The sequence below is a fragment of the Octodon degus genome, unplaced genomic scaffold (assembly GCF_000260255.1).
Source record: "Octodon degus isolate 3935 unplaced genomic scaffold, OctDeg1.0 scaffold00002, whole genome shotgun sequence".
NCBI lineage: Eukaryota > Metazoa > Chordata > Mammalia > Rodentia > Octodontidae > Octodon > Octodon degus.
In genome coordinates, this window is record NW_004524578.1 from 19522457 (window position 1) to 19531231 (window position 8775).

Below are 8775 nucleotides of genomic sequence, written 5' to 3' on the forward strand. Positions count from 1 at the left end.
TCAGTGCTAGAGCCTTTGCCCAGAACACACAGGGCCCTGAGCCCTGAGACGACAGAACTGAGTGAAAGCCAACCACAAGGGGTCCCTGGAGGGGGCAGCCCTGACACTTGGTGTGGAGCTGGCAGCCTCTCCAGGTACGCACACAACGGGGCACATAGTATCAAAGCAATCTGTGTGCTGTGCTTTCTCTGCGCTGCACCCCTCCCCTGGTACCCCATGGGAGCCTCTGTTCTCCTCTGTTCTCCTCCCTCTTCTGATGCAAGATCTATTGGTCATAGAAGGCCATGGTAGGGACTTGATAAGCCCTTAATGAGTTTAATAAAGGCATCTAGGTGGCGTTATGATTTTAACAATTTGGTCATGGAATGCTGCATCCTCCACGCAGCGGGAATTTGCACGCGGTCCTCACAGCCCTGCTTGGTCAGACTGGTTCGACTCAGGCCCTGGGTCTGCCATCATCCATCATCCCAAGGGATGACCTCACCTGCAGTTGCTGATGAGGGCTACTGGGTAGAGCCCTAAGTGCTGTGTGCTAAACACTACGCTTCTGGCTATATGGAGGTATCTCTGGGATTCCATAGCAGAAGAATAGGAAAGAAATTGAGGTTCCTCAGCCTGGGAAGTGGGCAAGAACTTTGGAGTTTCCTGGAAAACTTACACAGTTGAGCCTCTGATCGACAGGTCCTACACCCACAGATTCCACTAGCCGCACATCCAGAAGTGATGAGGCCTGCGTGATTGTACCTGGACTGAGCACGCAGAAATATTATCCCATAGGTAATGTGTTAGAGTGGCTCCTTACATAGCTTTACACGTACAGGGCATGTAAGTCATTCAGTGGTGACTTGCAACGTGCAGAAGACATGCATAGGTGAAAAGGAAACCCGGCGCCATTCTATACACCTGACCACCTGAAGACTGCTGTTCATGGACATCCTGGACCCAATTCCTCTTGGAATTCTAAAGAATTTGGGGAATAACTGAGATTCCCCCCAAAATTTGGACCAGACCAGGTAGTGTGTGCCGCTATTCCAGTATACTGAGAGGCTGAGGAGGGAAGATTGCCAGTTTTTTTCCGGAACCAGGGATTGAACTCAGGCCCTTGCACTTGCCAGGCAAGCGCTTATTCTACTGAGCCATCTCCCTGCCCCCCCCCTTTTTTTCAGAACCGGGGATTGAACTCAGGCCCTTGTGCTTGCCAGGTGAGCGCTTATTCTACTGAGCTGTCTCCCCGGCAAGATTGCCAGTTTAAGGATAGTCTAGCCAACTTCTTTTAAAATAAAGGACTGAAAAATAAAGAGCTGAAGATGAGTGGTAAAACATTCTTGGGTTCAATTCCCACTATGGTAGAGAGAAAAAATTAAGAGCAAAAAACAGCTTAGAGGTCAGACTAATAGTCCCTCATGCAGTAATTGTAACTAAATCCAGGTCAATAACAGGATATGAGGGCTGGCCAGATAGCTCAGCGGATTGAAGCGCCTGCTTGGGCAGACACAGGGGGCAGGGATTCGATCCCCAGCTTGCTGTGCTGGCCCCGCCCCCAGGGCACACTGAGATAGTGATTGAGACTGGGTATGGTGATGCATGCCTGTAATCCCAGTGCTTGGGAAGCTGAAAACAGGAGAATCACTATAGATCCAATCTGTGTAGTGAGGCCCTATGGACCTTGCACTAAATTTAAAAAAAAAATCAAAACACAAACACAAAATCAAACCAAGTTCTACTGGTTCCAATTTCATGAGCCATATGACCGTGGGCAAGTGCCTTAATCCTCTGCAACCTGTTTTCTCCTCTGTGAATTGAGGCTTAGGATCCTGCCCAACCTGTCCAACCGAGTTACCTAGAGGTGCAAACGAGGCAGCACACGTGAAAGTGGTTGAAAATATACCAAGTTCACACCCTGCATGGCAGGCTTCGGGCTGCTGCCCAGGGCTAGGGTGAGGACAGCTGACCAAAGCAGCCTCCCAGGTGGGCGGAGCTGGGCCCTAACCCTGCTTCATGTGACAGAGGTCGGAAAAGACAGGTGTGGGTCTGGGTGTAGTTGCCCACATCTGTCACCCTAGAACTTAGGGAGGCTGAGGCAGGAGAATGGAAGTTTCAGCCTGACTTGGGCAACTTAACAACCTAGCGAGATTCTTTTTTAGTTTTTTTTGTCTTTTTTGTTTGTTTTTTAGTTGAGGTTTATTTTTTGGTTGTGGTGCTGAGGACCAAACCCAGGGCTTCCAGCTTGCTAGGCAAGCATTCTACTACTGAGCTAGATCCCCAGCCCCCAGATTCTGTTTCAAAATTTAAAGGAATGAAAGTACAGGGGATGTAGCTCTGAGCAAAAGATCTGGTTTCGGTACCCAGTCCTACAAAAAACAACAAAATGAAAAGGAATCAAAGAACAGAACACGAGAGAGCTGCATTCTAAACATGATGAAACAGGGATCTCCTCACAGACGGATGACGCTCGGGCTGCCTTGAGGGACAGAGAAGGTTACTCTCTGGAGGTGACTTGTGACTTGTGAGAACCGGTTCTGAGGGACAAGGACAGCTACGTAAGGCCTGGGGCACTGTGTGTCCTCTACACAGGGACAGTCAGTGCAGAAGTTCCAGGAAGAAGCTGGTGACAGTGAGCCCAGTGGAAAAGGGGTGGGAGCAGGCAGGTTGGGAAGAGAGGCTGGCTGCTGGAATGATGGATGCCTGGATGGATGCATGCATGGATGGATAGATGAGGTCTCAGAGCACTGCTGGAAGCCATTCTGGGACCCTGGGGAATTTCACTGGCATTCACCAGGAGCCTCACAGCAGGGAAACTGAGGTGCAGAGAGCAAGCCAGCCAGCTTGGAGCCCCTAGCCACTGTTTCCTGGGCTGCCACTGAACCTAGGTCTCCAGTGCAGCCGCTATTGCCAAGGCTGGTGCCCTCAGAGGAACAGGAAGAGGCCTTGCAGGAACCCCCAGAAGCCCAGGACTTCTGGCTCCAGCCCAGGGGGTCCTGGCCCTCCCTGGGCTGAGGAACTGGGGTCAGCTCTGTGAGTCCACGCCAGTGCCTGGAACAGCCCTAGGAGCAGGAAGTTGGTCTGCAGCCAGCCGGAGGTTCAGCGCCTGCACCTGCAGCCTTTGTTCCCTCTTCCTCCTGTGAACTTTCCCAGCACCTGAGCAGCCTGCGCACCTGCGCCAGCTCAGGACTCCCACGGGATCTGGTTCTGCTGTACCAGGGAGCAGCCAACTGTGACCCTGCAGGAGGGCTCCTGACAGAGTACTGCAGAAACAACCCCGGGCCACTCAGGAAACTCAGAGATGCAGGCCACACTGTTTCATTTAAACCCCTGAGTCCATCCCTCCCACCCCCCTGCAGGCAGCCCCAGAGCCTCATCACCCCCATATCATAGAGGGGAAGTTGAGGCACACAGAGGTAAAGTGACCTGTCCATGGTCACACAGTATAAGACATGAAGATATTGTGGCTTTGGAAACAACAGGTCCTGCCCCCCTGACCTCTGTGACCTTAGGTAAGGCATTTATTTATTTATTTATTTATTTTATGTTTTCAAGGGAGTATTTATTCTCAGCAACCATTACATCTTTCTGTAAGATCTATTTTTTAAAGTCTCAAGTTCAAAAACATTAATGATCCATTCTCTAAAATGTGATGGAAAACTGTGACAACAGAACACACACGAATTTTTGTCGTATTAACAAAGCAAATGATTTTACTAAAAGATGTCACCACCATTTCTATCAGTAGTAACCGTATGGAGGCCGCTGGTTATAACCATATTGTCCATATTGCTGCGGATAGTAAGGCTCTTGTCTGTGCTGTGGGTAATTGTTACCCCAGGATCGTCCATGCCACTGGTTTGATCGATTGTCACTTGGCCACCCCCGTCTGCTGTCCCTACCTCTAAACTGTCTGTTATCTTGCAACTGATTGCCTCTGTTTCTTTGGTTCCCACCAGCTCTGCTATTCCATTCTTCAATAACTGGAGGGGATTCGGGGGGCGTTTCAAATATTCCTGGTATTCTTTATCATCTTCTGTGAATCTGTTTGCAAACATCTCTTCAAAGTTTGGAATAGCTTCAGATGTGTCAGTCATAGGGGCGGGGGAGATGGCTCAGTGGAATAAGCGCTTCCCTGGCAAGCGCAAGGGCCTGAGTTCAATCCCCGGTTCTCCCAAAAAATAAAAAAAGAAGTGTCAGTCATCCTGAAACTAGCCAGTGACTCTGTGCGTCCGGCTCTGGCTGCCAGCGCAGCGACGTCGGACCAAGGCATTTATTTATTATTATTTAAGTTTTTATTTTTATTTCCATGTTATCAGCATATGATTAATTTATCATAGGAAGTTGCTACAGGTACAAACCACATCTTGATTCTTTTTATGTCCCCTTTCTCCACTTTCCCTTGGGTGAGACTTTTGTTTTGAGACAGCGTCTCACTGCAGTTCAGGCTGGCCTTGAGCTCACTTGGTAGCCTCAAAATCACCACAGTTGGGCCAGGAGATAGTTCAGGGCCATAAGTGCTTGGCAAGTGTAAGGTCCTGAGTTCAATCCCCCATACAAAAAAAAAAAAAAAAGTCACAGCAATCCTCCTGCCTCAGCCTCTAGCCTGGCACAGGTGAGGGTTTTAAATTTCTTCTGATTCAGACTTTGGAAGACATCTTCCAAGATTCAGTAATTTGAGCTGGAGGCATAGCTCAGTGGCAGAGGCAAGTTTAGGCTGTACAAAGCCTTGCTGTACAAAACCTTGAGTTCCATCCCTAGGTCAAAAAACAAAGCAAAAATACCACCAAGAAAAAAAAAATGTCAGAGGCCAAAGCAGACGTGGTAAAGCACACCTATAATCCCAACACTCTGGGAGGCTAGGGCAGAAAGATCATGAATTCAAGCCCACCCCAGGCAACTTAGTCATTTAGATGTCTCAAAAAACAAAAAACAAAACAAAACAAAAAAAAAAAAAAAAAAAACTGGGCATGGTGACACATGCCTGTAATCCAGCACTCCGGAGATTGAGGCAAGAGGATCACTGTGAGGTTGAGGCCAGCCTAGCCTCCATAGTGAATTCAAGCCCAATCTGACCTATATAATGAGTCCCTGTCTCAAAAAAACAAAAAAGCTAAACTAAATAAATAGCTAGGGACACTGGTCAGTGCAAAGGCCCTAGGTTGGATCTTCAGTACAAAAAAAAAATTTTTTTAAAAAGTCATAGAACAAATGATTTGACATAGGGAGAATTCTTGACCTCATGACTTGCAACAGTATCTCTTTCACATTTGCCACAGCTCTGTGACCCTGAGTGTGGTACCAACGCAGCCTGTTTCCTCATCAGTCTCGCTGGCATGATAACATTACCTAAAAGGGCTGACCAAAGCCTGAAGCTTGGCCACTACCTCCTCTTTGACAAGGCCACACTTCAGATATTATAGGCGACTAAGACAGGTAGACAAGGCTGGAAACAGGCGGATCACTACAAGTCTGATCTAGTAATGAGACCCTGAACACCCTGTAGACCCTTCCCTAAAAATACAAAAAAAAAAAAAAAAAAAAAAAACCCTAAAACCCAGGTAGATGTATTCTAGGCAGTCAGACAGGACTGGGTCCTGGAGGGAGTCAGTACAGAGGAGCAGAACACATCACAGCTGTGATGGATGGTGTCTCCATTGAAGGCCAGGCCTTGGGATGAAAAGGGATGACCAGGCCTACGTGCCTCCCCCCATGGTAAGGGATAGCACTTAAATGGTGTCATGTGACCCAATAAAGTCTGGACAGACATCAGTCACCCAGGTGGGTGACCAGGACCTCCTGATCCATCTCTTCCAGAAAAGGTCCTTATTCTTTCCATATGTACTTGCTACACGACCCATTTCTCTTTTGGATCAACATTACCCATATAGCTATACTTTTTCCTTTTTTGGTCTTTTTAGAACAGGATTTCACTGTACGGTTCAACGCATGTTGTGGCCCAGGCTAGACTTGAACTTGAAGCAACTGTCCTGCCTCAACCTCCCGAGTGTTGGGATACCAGGTGTGTGCCATCATCCCTGGCCTGCAGTTACGCTTATGGTCTTAATGACTGATCATAGTTTTTGTACAGCATTCTATCTGCCTCACAATTTTGCTCTATAGAGCTTCCTTGGAGTAGTGGGCTTGTTGGCAACTCACTCAGGCCTTCTCCTGCGTCTCAGGAGCTATATCCCTTGATCTCTCCAGGACTCAGTGTTCCCACCTCTATGGAGGTCGTCTTCTCCCTTATCCAAGGCCTCTCATCCCATTGTCCCTGTGATTATCCAGGGTCTGGAAAATGGTGACTGCATCTGCTCATGGTGGTGCACACTGCCATCCCAGCACTCAGGAGGCTGAGGCAAGAAGACTCCTGCAAATTTGAGACAAATTTGGACTACCTAGTGAGTTCAAGGTCAGCCTGAACTACATAGTAAGAAAGAGCCTGTCTCAACAAAACGAAACAAAAGGCCCTCTTGAGCTGCAAAGGTACCTCAGGGGTAGAGCGCTCACCTGGCACATGTGAGTCCCTGGGTTGGAGCTCCACCACCCAGTGCCCAATAAACTCCATATTAAGGGGGGGTGGACCAGACAGACCAGGCTCTGCACATCCATCAGGGTTCTCCAGGTCAGCATCTGGACCAGTTCCTCTGGTACCCATAGCTGCTGCTGAGATGTGCATTAAAGGGATATCCTAATAGCCAAGCCTCACCTCGGTGCTGGTGAGAAGAGGGGCTAGTGAGATGCACCAGCCAGTGCCTGGCAGCCCAGCATCTTCCTAAGTTCTTCCTTCCCACCCTTTGTCCCCAAAGTAGCAGTCTCCTATGGCAAGGAACAGCTTCCCAGGCAAGGAAGGATTAGTCTTCATATAGAAATAGCTTGTGAAGGGCCAGGAGATAGCTCAGTGGCGTAAGCACCTACCTGACAAGCGCAAGGTCCTGAGTTCGACCCCCGGTACACCCCGAACCCCCAAAAAAGAAAAAGAAATAGTGCGTGCTTATAATCCCAGTGCGCAGGAAGCAGAGTTTGAAGCCAACTTGAGCTCCATAGTGAATTCAAGGCCAGCCTAAACTACATAGACAGACCCTGTCTCAAAAAGCCAAAAACCAGGGGCCAAGGAGATAGCTCAGAGGCATAAGCACCTATCTGGCAAGCACAAGAACCTGAGTTTGCTCCCCGGCACCACATGGCGTGTGGTCTTGGCCCCAGATGCTCACCATGCAACCTGGAACAGGTGTGGTGGCCCATGCCTGTAATCCAGTACCTGGGAAGCTGAGACAAGGATCTCTGTGAGTTGGAGACCAGCCTGGGGGCTACAAAAGTGAACACAAGGCCAGCCCAAGCTGTACAGTGATACCCTATCTCAAAAAAAAAAAAAAAAAAAAAATCCAAAACAAACAAAAAGAAATACCAGAGTCCCTAGCTGCACCGGCTCGTGAGGCGGGCAGGATGAATGTGGGGGTGGCACACAGTGAAGTAAATCCCAACACGCGAGTCATGAATAGTCGGGGCATCTGGCTGGCCTACATCATCTTAGGAGGGCTGCTGCATGTGGTTCTACTCAGCATCCCCTTTCTCAGTATTCCTGTTGTTTGGACCCTGACTAATGTCATCCACAACTTGGCAATGTATGTCTTCCTACATACAGTGAAAGGGACACCCTTTGCAACTCCTGATCAAGGAAAGGCTCGCCTGTTGACACATTGGGAGCAGATGGACTACGGCCTCCAGTTTACTTCTTCCCGAAAGTTCCTTAGCATCTCTCCTATTATACTCTACCTTCTGGCCAGCTTCTACACCAAGTATGATGTTGCCCACTTCCTCATCAACACTATCTCACTGTTTAGTGTACTGCTGCCTAAGTTGCCCCAATTCCATGGGGTTCGTCTCTTTGGCATCAACAGATACTGAGGGATAGGGCTGAGGACAACCCCACAGGCATGGAGAAGGCAGTGGAACAAAGGACCAAAACATCTTTTCCCCTCTCCAAACCATCTTTTGTTTCTTGAAAGCCTGAGAAGTACAACCTTTCCCAAACTCGGGAAAAGAAGAGATTGGAAAATGAAACCATTGGGTCCAGCCCTGCTAAAGGCAAGACTGAGCCAGGAAAGACAAATGAGGTTAAGAGCCACATCATTCTCCTCTGAACAGGAAGACATAATATTTGGGCAGTTTGTTTGATGATTATATTTCCATATTTTTCACCCCTACTGCTTTCCTACCCCATTTTGCTGTATATTTTCCTTATAATAAAGAATTTTTTCAGCTAAAAAAAAAAAAAAAGAAAAAAGAAATACCAATTGTTACAGTATCTCCAGAGAACACTATGGATGTATATACAAGAAGCCTTAAAAATACACACTCTTGCAGGGCATGGTAGCACAGACCTGCAGTCCTAGCGCTTGGGAGGCTGAGGCAGGAGGATCATCGTGAGTTTGAGGCCAACCTGGGCTATATAAATGAGTTCAAGGCTAGGTAAACAACAGCAAGACCCTGTCTCAAAAACAAAACAAAGAGCCAGGAAGATAGCTCAGTAGAATAAGCACTTGCCTGGCAAGCACAGGGTTCTGAGTTCAATCCCTGGTACCGCAAAACAAACAAACAAACAAAACAAAAAAAAAAAAGAAAAAAGAAAATACACTCAGAGGTCTGAAGAAATGACACGCCCAGGCTCCTAGGAGGCTCCAGGAGGCTGGTAGAGCCTCACCCACTTCATCCACCCTTCTATACCTCTTCATCTTTATCCTTCAGAACACTTGAATTGTCAGTCACTTTCAGTAGTTTTTTTTTTTTTTT

General features: G+C 47.9%; 2 pseudogenes across 1 annotated transcript; one reads left to right on the forward strand and one right to left on the reverse strand.

Annotated features, from left to right (window-relative positions):
* Positions 1-3529: 3529 nt before the first annotated feature.
* LOC101565663 lies at positions 3530-4079 on the reverse strand (annotated as a pseudogene). Its single transcript, XR_192315.2, has one exon. The product of XR_192315.2 is annotated as an RNMT-activating mini protein-like (transcript).
* A 3323-nt stretch (positions 4080-7402) lies between these two features.
* On the forward strand, positions 7403-8247 carry LOC101566065 (annotated as a pseudogene).
* The last annotated feature ends 528 nt before the right edge of the window (positions 8248-8775 follow it).